Source organism: Fragaria vesca, linkage group LG3 (genome assembly GCF_000184155.1).
Source record: "Fragaria vesca subsp. vesca linkage group LG3, FraVesHawaii_1.0, whole genome shotgun sequence".
Lineage (NCBI taxonomy): Eukaryota > Viridiplantae > Streptophyta > Magnoliopsida > Rosales > Rosaceae > Fragaria > Fragaria vesca.
This window is the reverse complement of record NC_020493.1, coordinates 9944178-9962849: the sequence shown is the minus strand read 5'-3', so window position 1 is coordinate 9962849 and position 18672 is coordinate 9944178. Positions and strand designations below refer to the sequence as shown.

Sequence of the window (18672 nt, the reverse complement as noted above, 5' to 3'; positions counted from 1 at the left end):
GAGCGTAGTAGCCCTATATAGACCCATGAATTTATATAGGGAGTATGGACGAGTGTAAATACATACATATATTATAGAGTCTGAGAGGCTCGATATTTTATGAGATAAAAGTTTATCGCTTGCGGCATGCATTCGATTTTTCCTTAGAAATTAATTTGGGGAAACATAAATATTTTATTTATTATTTTATTTTTGTCCACTCACTCTGACGTTATTAAATGTTTTCCCCTGGGCCCTTCGTTTTAAATTGCCCAGTCTGCAGAGTTCGGGTTGGATCTAGTAGGAGACGAGGCATAGTCACCCGCATTTCTGCCAGTTTTCGCCAGTAGGTTACCTGTTCAACCTACTCGTGTTTTCTTGCTTCCGCTTGTGTTTAGTAGCTCTGAATACTTTAGAATTTTTGTAGATTATGGGATGTTCAGAAGTGTTAAATTAAGAGTGTAATATGAAATTTTTCGAGTTAGGGTTGTCCATCTGCAAGGGAGATTTTCTTAATCTTTTCAGTAAATTTTCCTTGGAGGTGGTCCCCGCACGACTTACTCTGGGTTTCAGGGTGAAATTCGGGGTGGGTCGTGTCATTGGAGGTCAAAATTAATGAGTGCAGCAGGTCGGGAGATATTGATCAAGGTGGTGGCTCAAGCTATGCCCATTTACACGATGAACAATTATTTGCTTCCTCTCAAAATTTGGTGTAAGACCTTCATCAACTGTGCGCCCAATTTTGGTGGGGCGAGACAGATGTGAAGAAAGGTATGCATTGGCGTGCTTGGGATCATTTATGTCGTCCAAAGAGTGAAGGAGGAATGGGGTTCGTCATCTCTTTGCCTTTAATCTAGCTATGTTAGCTATACAGGGGTGGATGTTACTTCAAAATCCGACGTCCTTGCCGGGAAGATTGTTGAAGGCTATATATTTTTCTCACAATAACTTTTGGGAAGCTGAACTAGGTAATGCTCAATCTTATGCTTGGCAAAGTATTATTGATGGGAGGGATGTTCTGAGACAAGGTGTTAGTAGGCAAATTGGAGATGGACAGCGTACCAACATCTGGTATGATCCTTGGCTGAAAGGGGAGGAACTGTTACAATTTCGGTCTCCTAGTTTCAATAAGGTGTCGGACCTTCTTTTAAGCCCAGGAGTGTGGAATGTTGGTGTTTTGCAGGAACTCTTTCCTGCTTCTATTGTGAGTAAGATTCTGGCGCTTCTAATTAGTTCCAGAGAGTACCAGGATAGATGGATTTGGAGTGAAGATAAACTAGGTAAGTTTTCCGTTAAAACTGCTTACCATTTGGCTAGAAAACATGTTCTTGACCATGAGCATGTTCCGAATCCGAACTCTTTACTTTGGAACAAAATTTGGAAGGCTAAGGTTTCTGGTAAAGTCAAGGTGTGTGCTTGGAAGCTGCCTCTAATATTCTTCCCACTAGAAGTAGGCTTAGTGAACAGGGTGTGGATATTGACACCCACTGCCCTTTCTGTGAGGAGGAGGTGGAGTCACCTATTATGCTCTGAGAATTGTTTCCATGCAACTGAGTACCTTCAACTAGCACAAGTTCCATTGCTGCCGAACAATACCTCGGTATATGACTGCTTAGTTTCTGCTTTATCTGTTCCTACCATATTTCCAATTTTGCTTATGATTCTATGGGCAATATGGCGTAATAGGAGTCAAAAGGTTTGAGAGGGCGACTGGGCGAGGTTAAACAAGCCTCTAAGATAGTGTCTTTGGCTTTGGGTTGGTGGGAGAACTATAAAAAGGCTAGAAGCTCTTTAATTGAACCAAGGATTGTTTTTCGGTCTAGATGGACGAAACCCTCAATTGGGTTTGTAAAGCTTAATGTTGATGCTGCCTTCGATCCAAATTCTGAAAGATCAGGGTTAGGAGGAGTTTTCCGTGATCATGAAGGGTTTTGTTTGGGAGCTTTCACCAAGTTCATTGTGTCTGCCAGCTCTCCTCAACATAGTGAACTCCTTGCAGTTCTTGAAGGTGTTGGATGGGCGTAAGTACATCATCTGTTGCCACTAGTTGTGGAAACAGATTGCCACTAGTTGTGGAAACAAATTGTCAAGTACTAGTGAATGTTGTTCATTCAGGTTCACTGGATCACTCTAGCATTGGTTTTCTTCTCTCTGATTTGAGAGAGAGTCTTCGTCTAGCTTCTAATGCGAGATTGATTTTTGTTAAAAGAGAAGCTAATTCGGTAGCTCATGCTCTAGCTCAGTATGCTCTGTTTTCTCAGATGAACACAGGTTTTTCTCTTGTAATTCCTCCGCATGTGGAGGAACTTATCTCTTTAGATTGTAATAATCTCTGATCAATAAAAGAAATTTCATTCCCCTCAGAAAAAAAAAAAAGAGTAAATAATATATTTGTTCCAGTTTACTTCTGAGATCAAGGATTTAAGTCATCTAACACTGGCATATACAAGGTAAATTTCCGTTGCCTTGTGAAATCAAAACCAACCCAAAGAAATGTGTATAGTATGAACAAAGTTGTTGGGTATTTGGTTTCATTTGCTTAAGAGTTAAGAAGTATAATTTGAAGTTTTAGAAGTGGATGGGTACAAACAATTTGCTGCATCCACTTTAGCAGCTGCCATCACCTGTATCCGAACTGGCAACAGTATTTCAAAGCTACAATTAGGCACATCTCCAACCCAAATAGGGATCATTTGTTTGAACTATTAGATAGATAATGAAGAAAATCAATTATTTCATTCAAATATATGCTTCTGTTGATGAACTATGCTGACAACTGTATCCAAGGCGAAAGATAAACATCAACACACATGTGCAGCACACTAAAATGGTTCTTTCCAACCAAAAGCAATATAATCCTTCATAACCCAGGATAGCAAATTCACATTACACGCAAATCCCACAATAGTAGATAGTGACTTCAGGAAGTCTGATGTTAGACAGAGATATCCATGCCGAAATCCATCTAGCAGTTTCATCGACTTCAGAGCAACAGAAAGCAGACATGAAACTCATTGAACAAATATTCCACCTGCAAATTATAGAATTCAACGATGTTAACTTGTTAACAACTTGACATATGTGCTCCGGCAGCATACTATCTGATACACAAAGAAAGAGGAGAGTCTAACAATGATGTTGGATGCAACCATTCAAAGTTTCAATGGTTCTTACATACACTTGTAGCATACTTTGAGTCCACTTACGTCCACTGGCATGAAAGATTCCAGTCAGATAACTCGTGCACTTTACGGTTCGAGGACATATGTAGAATGAATAGTTGACAAAGATTTTCAAAGCATGAAGCCTGTAAGGTAACTTGGAGATACTTTGACCACACCAACAAAAAAGAAAAGAAAAAAGAAATCAAGTACATAAAATCTAGATATCAAAAATGAATCAAAATCTGCAGATATTAGAGCTATAAGTAATTCCACACCCATGTCCTCCTTTCAGTTTTTCATGCTGCAGTATTTCAAAGTATCACCATATCTTTTATGGTCTAGAGCTCATTTCATCAGGTTATGTTATACGGATTCCTATCAAAATGGAAATAATGAAATATAAAAATATAAATCATAGCTAAATTAATTAAAGCATACATTGCCGGAACAGTTTCACAGCTCTAGACTTTTAGCTGAACACAGAATAATATCGTCCTATCAAGTACACTCAAGCAGCATCACTAGCTCCACAGAGACCAGTCCACTGTATAAGGTAAAACCAGGCTAATGCTCCATAAAACACAAATCTACAAGCACTTATAAAAGGAGTAGCAGAACAATGCATACTACTATTTCACCTTTAACAACTTGCCTTCCTAATTTTTTTTTTTTTCCCTGAGCTTGTTTAACACAGTAGGATACAAGGATCACATCATTCCTATTAAGCTAGTACAAACTACAAAGTTGTGTTTTCAGACATAAGCAGGACATACAATCACTAAGACAGCAACTTACAGTATATAAACAATGTCAAAAGCAAGCTGACAGCAAAACACCCATTAAACTAAGAACAAAACAATACAAAGAAAAAAATAAACACTTGAGCTCAACTTCAGTAATCATATGTCAGATAAACTTGGCTGCAAATGCATTTAAACAGGAAGCAAGTTCTATAACTTTTTATCACCTTACCTATTATTTCCCCTTAGTAAGAAATTGCATCTTTCCTGTCAAGCAAGACAAGGCTCTCTTCATACGAGTCAACAGAACAAACCAGACCTGCAGAAATCCCGAGACTTTTTAACTGTTTGCTCACAATGTCAAGTGAAACCAATCCACGGTCATCTTCAAGTTGTAACACCACTTCATGACCACTCCTCCTAAAACAAATTGGCTTGGACAAACTTCTTTCCGGACCTTGTGGAGTGAGAATCATCAATTTGGTCCACGACTTCTGAACAAAATACTCCTTCATCACCCATATATCAAGATAGCTATCAGTCTCAGTGTCACACCTCACAAACAGACCAATGGATTTTCTATCTCCTGTAGCACCCAACTTGAACTCCAATAAGGCATTCAGGTTGAGGCAGTATCTCTCGGGCAGCAGTCTATCTCGGGCAGCAGTATCTCTCGTAATGACTCACTTCCCACATCAAATCCCATAACCATGAATTTCATTTTATGATCATCGGCCCAACGGATAGCGAACCAGTGCAGTGCCCCATTGACTAAAACCTGTCCCCTGGTGGCATTCACTACACATGGAGGATGAACCCGAAGCATGCCCCAAGAGCCTGTGGCTAGTGAATAGTACTGAACTAAAGTCCTGAAGCCATTACCAGGTATATCCATAAGAAATGTCACTCTCACAACCTCATAGTCATTATTAATAACATCATAACCCAGACCAACGGAAGCCTCATGCTTACCGTGTGTCGAAGACATAACAGTGGGCTTAGGAAGTATCACATACTTTCTTATACTAGGATTCCATAAAACAAAGTTGTAAGCATCACGGCATACATCATCAGCCAGTAAAACAAGCCCATTACAAGTACCCGCAACGCGAAAACAGGGATTCTTCATCATTTTCTTAAGAGCTATTGGAAACTCAATCTTGCAATGCTCAGTAACAGCAGTGTTGTCATAATGCAGAGAGTAAGAGTTTTCTCTAAACCCGGAAAGGGGAACTTCTCCATAATTGTGCTTGGAAGTGCCTTCATTGGAGACATTGTGTATGAGAATGAGGTGGGTGGAGTTTTGGTGATTGGAATTGCGAGTGTGGGTGAGGTGGGTGCGGATGAAGGTTGGGTTTTTGATGGTGGAGCTCCAGGATTTGGAGACAGAGGTGAATCGGATGAGGGATTTGATGGGTAGTCTGATTAGGATGTCGGGTATGAGTTCTTCAGGGAGAGATTCGAGCCAGTTTTGGAAGACATGATTAATGGACGAACAAAGCTTAGAGATTGATGCAGGGTTCAGCTGAGACTTACCTTCATAGCAATCCTCCCACATTTTGAAGGAGACTGAGAGACCTGAGAGTGAGAGTGAGTGAAGAGAGAGCGCCGTTGCTTGCCTTAAACCCTGTATGGAAATGTTGTGGTTGGTCTGAAAACCCTAGGAAGTAGGAGGACTTATTTATGTTGCTGAAAATAGGAAAATTATTATTCAAAATTGCGAAAGTGTCCTACCCATTTGAGCAGTGAATTACATTTCACCTATACCAATTCTGATTTTTATTTGCCTCATAGTTTCACCAATTTGGTTTTTAGAGTCGCTAGTAAAAACCATTATTAATGACAATTGAACGCAAAAATTTGTGTTGCATAAAGACAAGTTTGTCAAAAGAGTTACTCGAAACATTACCATCCAAGCACATTTTTGTGGATGCGCATATGAAAATTTGTTGAAAAAAGTAGAAACGTTGTTCCTTTTTATCTATGTCCTACAAGAATTACATTTTGATCCCCAATATTACCCCGAACAAGGCTTAGCTACCGCAGCGCCGTATGGAGACTACTTGATGAGTGACATTGGGGTTGTGCAAAGGAGTGACGTTGGGGTTGTGCAAAGGAGGAGCTAGATGAGCAGCTAAATACAATGCCACAATGGAAGCGGGTGGCCAGAATGTTGCCTGTACAGAGAGCTTCAGATTTTGATTGCTAAGAGAATCAATTTATGCAGATCTCATGTGGTTAACGCATCAAGTCTCTTAAGTATAAAAGATGATGTGAAATCTGATCAGATAGTGAGCCATGGAAAAATGATCATGAAACATACATTGAAAGAGATTTTGACTAGTATATGTCAAATTCTTCTGCCAGTATCAAACTTATTACCGAGTATCATCGCTGATCAATTGAAAGATCATGTTTTCACAAGTTGACATGTTTTCAATGTTTCGAAAACCTTTCAATAGAATATGGTAAAGCAAACACACAAGAACAAAATATTTCAAAAGTAGCACAGACAAAATTTCGGCCAATGCTCCATATTCCAAAGTAACAACATCTGGATGTGGTCAAGAAACTTAAACTTGCAAGCACGAAAGAGATTGTGTAAATGATTAAGGTAGAAGGTAGTCTAATATTTCACCAGAATATTGATATAATTCGACAATCATAACATAAGTATACCAGTACAGTTTCAGTTTACATATCTTTGAAATTAAAGCCACAATACTACTGATAGGTTCTGATAGAAGATCCACACGACCACACTAAAAGTGAATCCTGTTGGATTACCTATCCATACTAGATAGATATATGGAGGGAGTTCAAAAGTTCAGTCGGTAGATGGAGCGACTGACATAACAAAATCCATCATGCAACAAGATATCAAACTTCACAGCTACAGAAAAGAGTATTGAAAATGATTTGCCCCCTATTTCTGACCTGCACACAGTTGAATAAATCATTTTAATAATAGCTTTAGCACGGTATACTATATATATGGAGTCCCAATAAGGATGCTGGATGCTGGATGCTGGCACTGGAAGGGATAAGTAACACAAGATTTTCAGGCACGTTATGTAAAATGGTGGTAATTCGACCCAAAACGAAAAATAAAGAATCAGGGAGATATAGTCCTATATATAGACTGAGAAAATCTACAGAACTTAGAGTTGTGAGCTATAGCCAATTAGCCACTACTATGTCTTAATCTCAGTATCCCACATTTCACCAGTTTACTTATGATGGCGCCTATACAAATAGGAAATAAAATAGCATGATTTGTGCACAAATTAATATTAAAAGAAGTAGCCATGAACAACTTAATCAATATGTATTGTACTGTAATTTGTTCTTGAAAATAAGTTGAACAGAGCTAAGAACATCAAAATTTATTTGACCAGTTCTCTTATTCAAATTAGTATTCACATTTGAAAGAAAGTTTTTCTGGTATCAACATATGAAGAAGGGGAACTCTAGCTGGTCCATTGTCCCAATATACTTGATACAAGCATCCTTTGAAGTCAAGAGCATTTACATATAAATTTGGCCATACTCGGCAAATAAGTTTAGTTGATACCAGAAGTAAGAAAAATAGTCAGCTAAGACAAAAGGGCATATTTCGCAACAAAAAAGACATACTAAACAATACCAACAACAACTTGAGCTAAGAGCGTAATGACTTTGTAACAAAGCAACAATAAGCGCACAGAAAACAGGTTGCAAAAAATGAGTGGCAGAGGCATCTGAACAATTGTAAACCAGAAAGTCAGTGCTAGATAACTCACCTTACCTATTTTATTCCTCAGTATGAAACTGCATCATTCCTGTCGAGCAAGACAAGGCTCTCTTCAAAAGAGTCAACAGAGCAAATTTCCCCTCCAGATATTCCTAGATGTTTAAACTGTTTGCTCAAAACGTCAAGAGAAACTAACTCAGGGCTACCGTCAAGTTGCAATATCACTTCACCACTCCTCTTTAAACAAAATGCCCATGCCCTGGGTAGACTTCTTTCCGGACCTTGTGGACTGAGAGCCACCAATTTTGTCCATGATTTCTCCTCACTGTACTCTTTCATTACCCAAATATCAAGAAAAGAATCACCACCCTCAAAATTCAAACACTTCACAAACAGAGCAATAGATTTTCTATCTCCAGAAACAGACAACCTCAAGTCCACTACGTCCTCCAATTCCAATCTCATGGGGAACTCAATCTTTCCAAATGTCTCACCAGCCACATCAAATGTCAAAATGAAATAGTAGGGATATGGCTCGCCGTGTGTCCAAACAGCAGCCACCCAGTGAAGTGCCCCCTTGACAAAAACAAGGCCATAAAATTCATCAGGCAAAAAACAATCAGGAACAGGACGCAGCATGCTCCAAGCTCCCTTGGCCAGTGAATACACCTGAGCTTTACTCCGGCACTCATCAGGTTCACATTCGTCGATATGATCTGTCAGTCTCACAACCTTATAGTCATTACCAATAGCATCATAACCCAGACCAAGTGAAGCATCATATTTACGGCGCGTCGAAAACTTGGGAAGGGTCACATACTTCCTAACACTAGGATTCCATATAACAATGGTGTGACCATATTCCCCGAAATCATCAGCAAGCAAAACCAGCCCATTACAAGTACCCACCACACGAAAACACGGATTGATCAATTTTTTATCAAGAACTAATGGTAACTCAATGTTGCGATACTCAGAGACAGCAGTGTCGTCATGAAGCAGAGAGTAAGTGTCTTCTTGGAACCCAGAGATTTGGACTCTTTCTTCAGTTCTACTCCAGTAGCGTTGACAGTGAACAGCGTGGAGGAGAAGGAGGTGGGTGGCATTTCGGTCATTCAAATTGAGAGTGTGGGTGCGGATAAATTTTGGGTCTTTGATGGTGGAGTTCCAAGATTTACAGACAGAGGTGAATTTGATGAGGGATTTGGTGGGTAGTCTGATTAGGATTTCGGGTATGAGTTCTTGAGGGAGAGATTCGAGCCAGTTTGTGATGACATAAGAAATGGACAGACAAAGCTTAGAGGCGGATGGAGGTGTCAAGAGAGACTTACGTTCATAGCAATCGTCCCACATCGTTACAGAGTCTGAGACTGAGAGAGAGCCTCTTTCTATTTTGGTCTGCAAAACCCTAAGGAAAGAGGAGGCTCTGTGTTTATAAGCTGAAGAGAATTAGGAAATGATTTGTTCAAAATTGCAAAGCTTCCCACCAATTTGTGCTGTGAGTTACATTTCACCACCGTTGTAAATCTGACTTCCATTCTGCCACTCGTTTTGGTTTCTAATTTTATCTCCACAGTATATTTTATTACATTTTAGTCCTTCAAACTCTTGATAAGTTTTTTTTTGTTTTTTTTTTTCTTATTTTGTGAAGAAAAGTTTTGATAATGTTTGGATCAATGGAAGAAATTTACTATGTTAACCATGTATACCGACATTGCTCCCATTTAACTGCTTATTAAACATTGAGTTTTTTTCTTATCAAATAAATAACTCAAATGCATTGTGAATCGAATACGGTCTCCCATTTATAGAGGGGAGACTAATAACATTAGATCAAATAGTACTACGCGCGCATTAGATATTGTATTTTAACTTAATATGTTTTCATAAATTAAGAAGAATTGAAATTTGTTTAGTATCTATGATTTGAAGTTAACATATATTCAGCCTTTCTGATTTTATTTTAGACATAATTGCCAATTTGTTACATTAACTTTCACATTGGTGTCAATTTGCTACCCTAGCTTTTCATAATCTGCCAATTTGCTACCCTTCCATCAAATTTGCTACTTTAGACTTTCAAAATTAACCAATTTACTTATCAAAATTTCAATATCGACCAACTTTAACCTTCGATTTTCAGAATTAATTCATGTTTGGATGAAGAAATGAACAAAATAAAATGACAAAAATGTAGCAAGTTGGCTAATTTTGAAAACATAAGGTAGCAAATTGGCAAAATTAATAGTTAGGCTAGCAAATTAGCTAAGTGTGAAAAGTTAGGGTAGCAAATTGGTTGAAATGAAAGTTAGGTTAGCAAATTGACACTAAAGTGAAAGGTAGGGTAACAATTTGGAAAAAAATCATTCATTTGAATCTGAATAGTCCTTAAAGTCACAATTTTCCTTCTAAATTGTAACACCCTGATTTGCACCTTATCAAATCGAGCACATTACAGTGCCGCGTATTCATAGAACCTAATCTGGGATCCATCACTCAAGTTCTAAGAAACCGTAAGGCCATTAAGAAATTATAAATTATTTACAACGTAAATAACAAAAACTTAAGCAAAAATGTGTATTTTGAAATGAGGTGAAACTATGTATAGATATCTTTCAAATCAAACAAACCCTCTCTGAACAAAAATCAATATAAGCCCAGTTCCATATCAACGATCGAAAGCTCGCAAGAGGAATAGTTTCTCGAATAAATACATACTCGATCAAAGAGCTATACAAAGACACGATAAATAAGGAAACTTATCATATGGATTTAACTATGTCAATGACATGAAGTACAAAATGTCTAAGCCACACCCAAGGCTATCCAGTTGTCCCGTCTTCGTACACAGTACCTGCATCCACAAATTGTTGTAAGGGAGAGCTTTCGTCCTCGCTGCTTAATAAACTTTACCCCAACTAGGTGTGAAAACAATTTTAAACATTTGTCATGGTTAGTAGTGAAATACAATGCAATAAAGATATAAAATAAGAATCATTTCCTTGTAAAAATGCAAGTAGAGCCCAAAGTAGATATATAGACCTGATGACCGATCTCTATGCCAACTACAACCTTACCACGATTATTTTCGTACACATCGACAAGGTGTAGCGAGAGTGTCCACTTAAGCTGTATCGCCTAGAAGCAGTGTCACACCTCAAAACATATTAGACACTCCTCAGTGCATACAACCCCTCAGAGGTTTAGGGGATCAAAACCCAAGAAAGTCGTTATGCTCCTCTGACTCTCAGGTCATCAAATAGTAATTTACAAGAAATCGAAAATATACTTTTCATGCATAAATCACTTTAATTTAATATCATATCCATAAAACCACTAACTGAGACAGGCCCAAAATTCCCCTACCTGAAATATCGCCGCTTTCAATTCCATTTGCTTTCCTAAGCCAACACCACCATCTTTCTTGTTCTAGGTAACCGGAGTCCCTAATCCGACAATGATAGCATTCCTTGTTAACACGAAATTCGATCTATTACTCGATAACAATCAGAAATACTATGAAGTCTTATTTACATTATGTTTCTTCCAAAGTGGATTCATTTCCTTGGTTCGTCCAATTAATATGGACACCCAAAGCTACTCTTCTTTTCAAAACCATCTTCAGTTCATGTAAACTCACAATCCCAAATAAACATAATTCTAGTGACAAGAGTTTCATGTGGTAGGTAGTAGATAGAAATGTTCTTCGTTATCCATAACACACAAGGTATACATACACTTTTGAACTTTTATCCACTGCCATCATCAATGATATACCTAGTGTACTACAAATAAGCTAAATAACCACAATCAGACTTATTCTTTTCCCATTAACTTAATGTCTTAAATAATTTAGATTGGCAAGGTGATGCAGGACGAGATTTTAGTTAAATTTAACAAAGAATCTCGAAACGGAAGAAGCGTCGTTACATTAAGAAAAATGATTTGAATATTAGAAATTAATATTCAAATAAGCTTCTTAATGATGGAATTAATCATAAATTATTCTTTTTTATATATCGGGATTTTTGAGCAAAATGCATATTCTCAATTGTGAATTGGATTAGAGTAGATTTTGGCCAGAACATCTGTTTGGAACGCATGATACCTTTCCAGATTAGGAATGACGAGATCTACTAAAGTGAGTCCCGTCAGATTTAGGCTAAAAGATGTCAGTTTGATATTCCGATTCGGCATTTACTATTAATATAGAATTTCTAGTTCCAATAGGTTTTATTATTTTCTAATTCTATTCTAAATAGGATTTAGTCGAGTTAAAGCATATATAAAGGCACCTTCAAGTTGTATTATTAAAAAATTCAACAATCTATCAAATTAGTATCAATTGAGAGTTTTCTCTTATTTTCTGGTTTAATTCTAGAGTTCTACCTAAAAGTTACAAGGTCCAGTAATATTCTTGTGATAGGGGCGCCTGTTGTGTTACAAGGTCCAGTAATATTCTTGTGATATGATCTTTGACAGATTTATTCTTTAGCTCCCTTATATCATCAAACCATGATCACAGCTAAAGCCTAGCAACTTAATTCAAACAATACCAATCTCATAGCTATGGTATTAAGAGTTCAGATCCTCGAAAGAAGTTCTAGCTTACCTCACTTGACCAATTTTTCTCTTTACTCATGTGGGCTCGTGGTACACGACTACTCAATGTTGTTGTTCTTCTCAGCTTCCAAATCTGCTCCAAATGAGACAGCTCCCACCACGTCCTTGAGCTGATCACTTCATTCTCTTCATCCTCTAATCTTGATAAGCAAATAGCCAAATAGCAATTCAGTCCCTCTTCACCCCTACCATCATAATATTGAAATACACATACCCTGAAGATGAACGATTTCACAACAAACTTCCACAACTTCCACAACTGTTCTCGAATTAGAGTAAGAACAGAGAAAGTCTTGCGATGTGCCTTGCGACCCATGATCACGGACATCGAAAGGATGAAGTGGGCGATACGGGTCTCAACAGTGGTAGTACACACGAACTCCGGCGGTACCCAAACACCCAAAACAACAATCAGTCAATACCAAAACGAAATCCAAAACTATATACACCAACGTGTAGAGCTCGATGAGTAGAAGAACTCTCTCACCTCATGCATAGGAAGCCGTCACCGAAAAATACAGAAGAAGTTCGATCTGCAAAATCAAAATCTTGCTCGGCTTCAATTCTCGCTCCTTTATGAACGACTACAAATTCCGAAAACATGGAGAGGTGGGCGATGAGAAAATGAACATAAGTGGTTGTCTAGACAAACAAATTAAGACTAAAAGTTGAAGCCCTAATTAAAGAAGACTCCAATTACTTAAGATATGAAGCAGCAATGCACTTGCAATGTGAATTTTCAAAGAAATGATTGCATTTTTTCATCTACAGCAATCTTATCGGCCACTCATTTCCTCAACATTGTCCACTCATTTCCTCTCTCTTTCTCATCCATGTTTGCGGCGCCACTCGTCACTCACATCTTGTTGAAACTGCATTCCATTATATCCCTTCAATCGTTCGAGTTACTTATAGGTGTCAATGCCATTTTGTTTGTCGGTGAAAGCTTTCTTTCATTGTCGATAAGGTTATAAAGGGGAGACTAAACAGAAAGACAGGTGAGACTATGGCAATGGCTAATTTTTTTAAGAAAGGATGGCAATGGTTAACTTTCTGATGGTAAAATAGAAACTTTGGTCGTAAAGATATATATGGACTCACGCGCGTAAGGGAGTACATTAATTGTAGGCTAGGGGTGTTAAGTGATCCTGAAAGAAAGAGAGCATTTTCAGCCTTAAAAAAACTCATTAATTACTTCATGATCAAGAAATGTTAAAATCAAGATCATTCATAGTTAGACAAATCTAATTCGTCCACTTAATCATGCATGTGTAACCTAGGACGAAGCCGGTTCCCGGTTCTGCTTGCTTTGTACGCAACTAGTTTCCTATAAATCCATCCTCCCAAGCCCTAGATCAATGAAGTTTGTTTCTAAAAGACGCAAGCCGCACTCTTTCCAAACCCTAGAAAACAACTCTCTCTTGTTTTTACCAACAACGATCAGTTCCTTTCATTCATGGAGTCTGGTGATCTTCCAGGGCAAAGGTTCTGCCCCATGGAAGATGAGCTACTCATGTTCTACCTTCAGCCAAAGGTGAACGGGTTGGAAGTTCCCGGCAACGAAGACCTCATCGGCGAGGTTGATCTCTATGGTGACGAAGATCCTTGGAAGATATGGAAAAGATTCGAAGCAACGAAGGCCAACGACCTGAGGATGAACAAGGATCTCTACTTCTTCACCCAGAAGAAGAAGAAGACAGCAAGAAGCTCAAGGGTAAGTCGAACCGTTGGCAGTGGTGGTACGTGGAAAGGCCAAAACAGAGCCGAGGTATATCTGGTTGATGAGAATCAGAAGCCAACATCTACACTTCTTGGTTTCAAGAAAACTTATACCTACAAGAACGAGGGCTCTGTCCATCATGGACGTTGGATCATGTACGAGTACGAGCTTGATGAGTCGCAGATCTTGCACGAGAAAGTAAACAAGAACGAATACGTTCTTTGTTTACTTAGGAAGAATGATGTGCTTCCCGAAAAGAAGAGGAAAAGGCAAGAAGAAGATGAGATGGTTGAAGATTATGTCGTGGATGATGATGGAGATAACAACAATTCTGAACTGATGATGATGCAGCAAGAGAAACGACAACGACGTCTTCCGCCATCGGTGCAAGATGAACAAGAACAATTCTTGGTAAGCGACGAACTATTCTTGCAGCCAGCAGAACCATCATCGGAATATGGACAAGTAGCAGGCGCAGTACCCACACCATTAGAAGGTGAACCACTTTCCTTAGATGAGAATATGGGACTGCTTACACCGCCGATGTTGGAGGAGGCTGAACTACAACAATTGTTCAACGGAGAATTCTTGCAAGGAGGACAAATACCATTAGAAGAAGAACCAGTTGATGCTATGCAAGTGTTTGAGAATTGTGGGCAGCAACAACTCGAAGCTGAACCTCAAGGTCCTCAACCAAGGGAGGAAAACTTGGGGCAACAATGTCAGGTACCAACATTTTCAGCTAATGAAATTGTTGGTGACGTTGGCTTTGACCAAGCCGAAAATATGGTGCGGCAAATGGGAGCAGAAGCCCTAGGGGAAGTCGATTTGTATGGAGGAAACGGGGGTGATGCTATTGTTGGTGAAAGCTGGTCTATGTCTTTCATGGAAAGTCTGATGAACGATGAGCTGCCAACTACCGTAGAAGTGGGAGACTCGAATGCTGCTTATTCAGATTTTGGGTATAACTTAGAATTTTAGTTTTACATCGATCTCTAAGAGAATCGATTTTTGTAAATTTCATGGGGTTAAGGCTTAAGTCCCCCCATTGTATATTTGGGAAAATTCTTAAACTAATATAATATATGGGTGTGAGGGCCAAACCCCTCAGCTAGCTAGACTGGGTTCCAGCCCTCGTTTAAAAGAAAATTATGTCTCCTTCGCATGAATATACTATAGACTGATAAGAAAACACAATTTGAACTTGAGAACTTAGATTCATTTTCATTGTTTCTCATCTGCAATAGAAATTAGAATGCATTGATACTCAATTTCGTTTATATTGTCACTGGTCATCAACTGAAAACTGATATTCTAGCTTGTTCAGTATTTCATAAGAATTACAGATGTCTAAACATTTGTCCACAAATCATTTTACTTGTTCAGTATCATAAAAATTACTGATGTCTTAAACATCTGTCAATAGAAATTGGGAACGCAAAGGCATACGAATGAAAGTTTCTTGAGTAGCTAAGACAACTTCCGGCATTATCAAAAAGAAAAACAGAAAAACAAAATTGCAATGCATTCTCCATGCCAGACTCCAAATTCCAAAGGAACCATATAGGCATATGCGCGCGGATGCAGCTGAGTAACTTCAACATGCAAGCACACAAGAGAGCACTTATATCTGATTCTTGAACTATCACATTAAGTTTACAGTCACTTAGAAAGAGTATGTAAGTCATATATAAGACCAAATAAACGATTCATATTAAAAACCTACTGCTAGATTTCACAGGCATGCATGGAGGTAAAGAAATTATGATGAAATGGATAAGTAAAGAAAATATGCTCAAAGTAGAGTTCCAAGTTATATCAATAGGGTGCTCACTACTAGAACAAAGGACATATGCGACGAAGAAAATTTCGTTCGTCGCTTAGGTAAATACTTAAGCGACGAAAACCACTTCGTTGCTTCAGTAAATACTTAAGCGACGAAAAATCTAACCGTCTCATAAGCTATTACCTAAGCGACGAAATTTTTACTTAAGAGACGAAAAATTATTTGTATCTTAAGCTTTGTCTTAGGCGACGATTTTATAAATTTCGTCGCAATACTTAGGCGACAAAACACTAAACTGTCGCATAAAGTATTACCTAAGCGACGAATATTTAACTTAAGAGACGAAATAGTTTTCGTCTCTTAAGTTTATCTGAGGCGACGAATAAATTGTATTCGTCGCATAAGCCATATCTTATGAGACAAAATTTAATACTAATACGACGAAAATTTCGTCGCATAAGTGTTTTCGACTTTATATATCCTTCCTCGCTGCCCAGATCTAAGACAGAAGAAAATTTGGTGGAGCTGAAATCTGGCGACAGAAATCATCAAATCTGGCGACGGAAAGCTTTGTCTAGCTACCTTATATGAATCAAGAGATCATTGGCTAGCTAACTATAACTTGGTATAATCTCATTCTCTTCTTTTCACCATTTATAGTTTTGAGGATGATCGATATTGATGTTCGTTGTTTGTTGATCATAATTTAGGTTACCTATCTTTGATGATGATGTTGTTGTTTATGATAGCTAAATCTCCTCCTTGTTTATATGTTGCCTCCTATTAAAAAAAAATCTAATAAAAAAAGGAAGTCCATGTTTTCCGTTGAAAAATTCCGGTAAAATGAAGACCATACATGTTTTCCAGTATAAAACAATCTATATATATATATATATAACTATATATATTTTTGGTTGGTTATATATATATATATGTATATTTTGGATATATAGGTTATATATATATATTATTTGCATATATATATATACACACAAAGAATGATGTTGTGTTTTTTTAGCGCAATGAATGTAAGAATGGTTAAATTCTTTTATTCATGTTTAACCTTAGAAATCCCGTTCGAGAATGATTTTGGTTTGGCAACAGACTAAAATGGTTCTTGAATTGTCCCATTTTTGGACAGTTTGGGAGAATAAGACTTTGTTATGTGGTTTGCAGTTCTTTTGTTTTGGTTTCGATTGTGGGTATATATATTTCGACAGAGTCTCCTGTATTGTTCCTCGAGTGCATACTAGGCTTAGATATTCGTGCACTTGAGGAACTGTAGGGAGATGCTGTCGAAATTTTATCACATCGAAATCGAAACAAAAGAACAGCAAATTTCTTAACAAAGTCTTATTCTTCTAAATGGGATTAGGACCCTAACCGGAGGCATAAGGTGAAGAAGAAACGAATATTATTAATGTTGGTTTGTTGTTATATACTTGGTGCTTATTTGTTGTTTCTTTTATATGACAGCAGATGCAAAACATGGACAAAAGCTGGATGTTATACGACAGGTGTCACCACTTGTATATACAGGGAATCTTTGATTTCTTGAGATTTGTTGATTATCATGCTGCCCCAGGAACTGAGTGGCACAAGTGTCCATGTAGAAAATGTATGTGCAATGATTGGCAGACACGATCGGGTATAGAACAACACTTGTCACATTTTGGTATGTGGAATAATTATACTATATGGATGGAACACGGTGAGGTGGAGGAAAATAATCATACACTAGCAGAATTTCGAGCAAGTTACATTCATGAAGTTGGGTCATCTAATGGTACTGCCGACCCTTCTATATACCCCGTTATGAATATGCTACATGATGTTTTCCCGTATGCTTCAAGATATGAAGAAGAGGCAGTTGATGATGATGCCCCCAATGTCAATGAGGCAGTTGACATGTCTGAGTATGAGAGGTATAACAGGCTTCTCGAACAAGCTCAGACACCAGTGTATGACGACTGTCCAGTTTCAGTTTTGAGTGCCATCATGTCACAGATGCATTTGAAAGTAAAGTATAGAACGAGTAATGAACATTATGGAGACTATCCAAAGTTTATCAAAACTTTGCTTCCTCCTGTAAATAGACTTCCTGAGAGTCATTATAAAACAAAAAAGATCCTGGGCGACCTCGGCCTTGATTATGTGAAGATCCATGCCTGCAAGAATAATTATGTGGTGTTTTTACGGAGATTACAAGCATGCTATTTACTGTCCCATTTGCAATGGGCCGAGGTATGATGAGGAGGCTTCTTCAGATAAAGGGAAACCTATTCCTGTGAAGGTGCTTCGTTATTTCCCGTTAACTCCGAGATTGCAGCGTTTGTACATGCTATCAGAGACTGCAGAGGAGATGAGATGACACGGTCTTCCTAGGGAAGATGACGGTGTTCTGAGACACCCCTCAGACGGGGAGGCTTGGAAATCTTTTGACGCATCATTTCCTGATTTTGCGGAAGACATTCAAAATGTAAGACTCGGACTAGCAACAGACGGGTTCAATCTTAGCGGAAATATGACTCTGTCTCATAGCATTTGGCTTGTTATTTTAATGCCGTACAACTTACCACCGTGGATGTGTATGAAGAAGGAATATAATTTTCTGGCATTGTTAATTCCAGGTCCCAATTCTCCAGGAAAGTGTCTAGATGTGTATTTGAGACCGTTGATTGATGAGCTAAAAGAATTATGGGAAAATGGAATCCCCACTTTTGACAGACATAGTAAAACTTCATTTAGGATGAGAGCAGTCGTAATGTGGACAATTAGCGCCTTTCCTGGTTACGGTATGTTATCTTCTCATACCACTCAAGGGTACAAGGCTTGTCCCATCTGCTTAGAGAACGTTGATGCTAGTCGTCACGCGGACATGATTGTTTACCTGGGTCACCGTAGATGGCTTCCAATGAATCATGAAT

At 38.3% G+C, this 18672-nt stretch overlaps 1 pseudogene across 1 annotated transcript in view; it reads right to left on the bottom strand.

The window, feature by feature from the left end:
* The window catches only part of LOC101292394, a 1325780-nt pseudogene that overhangs the window by 930418 nt on the left and 376690 nt on the right, over positions 1-18672 (bottom strand). The window contains exons 61-65 of the transcript XR_184374.1: positions 14384-14546; positions 7695-9055; positions 4571-5510; positions 4198-4469; positions 3939-3964 (exon numbers count right to left, since the gene is read on the bottom strand). The product of XR_184374.1 is annotated as an uncharacterized LOC101292394 (transcript). The remainder of the gene's footprint in view (positions 1-3938; positions 3965-4197; positions 4470-4570; positions 5511-7694; positions 9056-14383; positions 14547-18672) is intronic.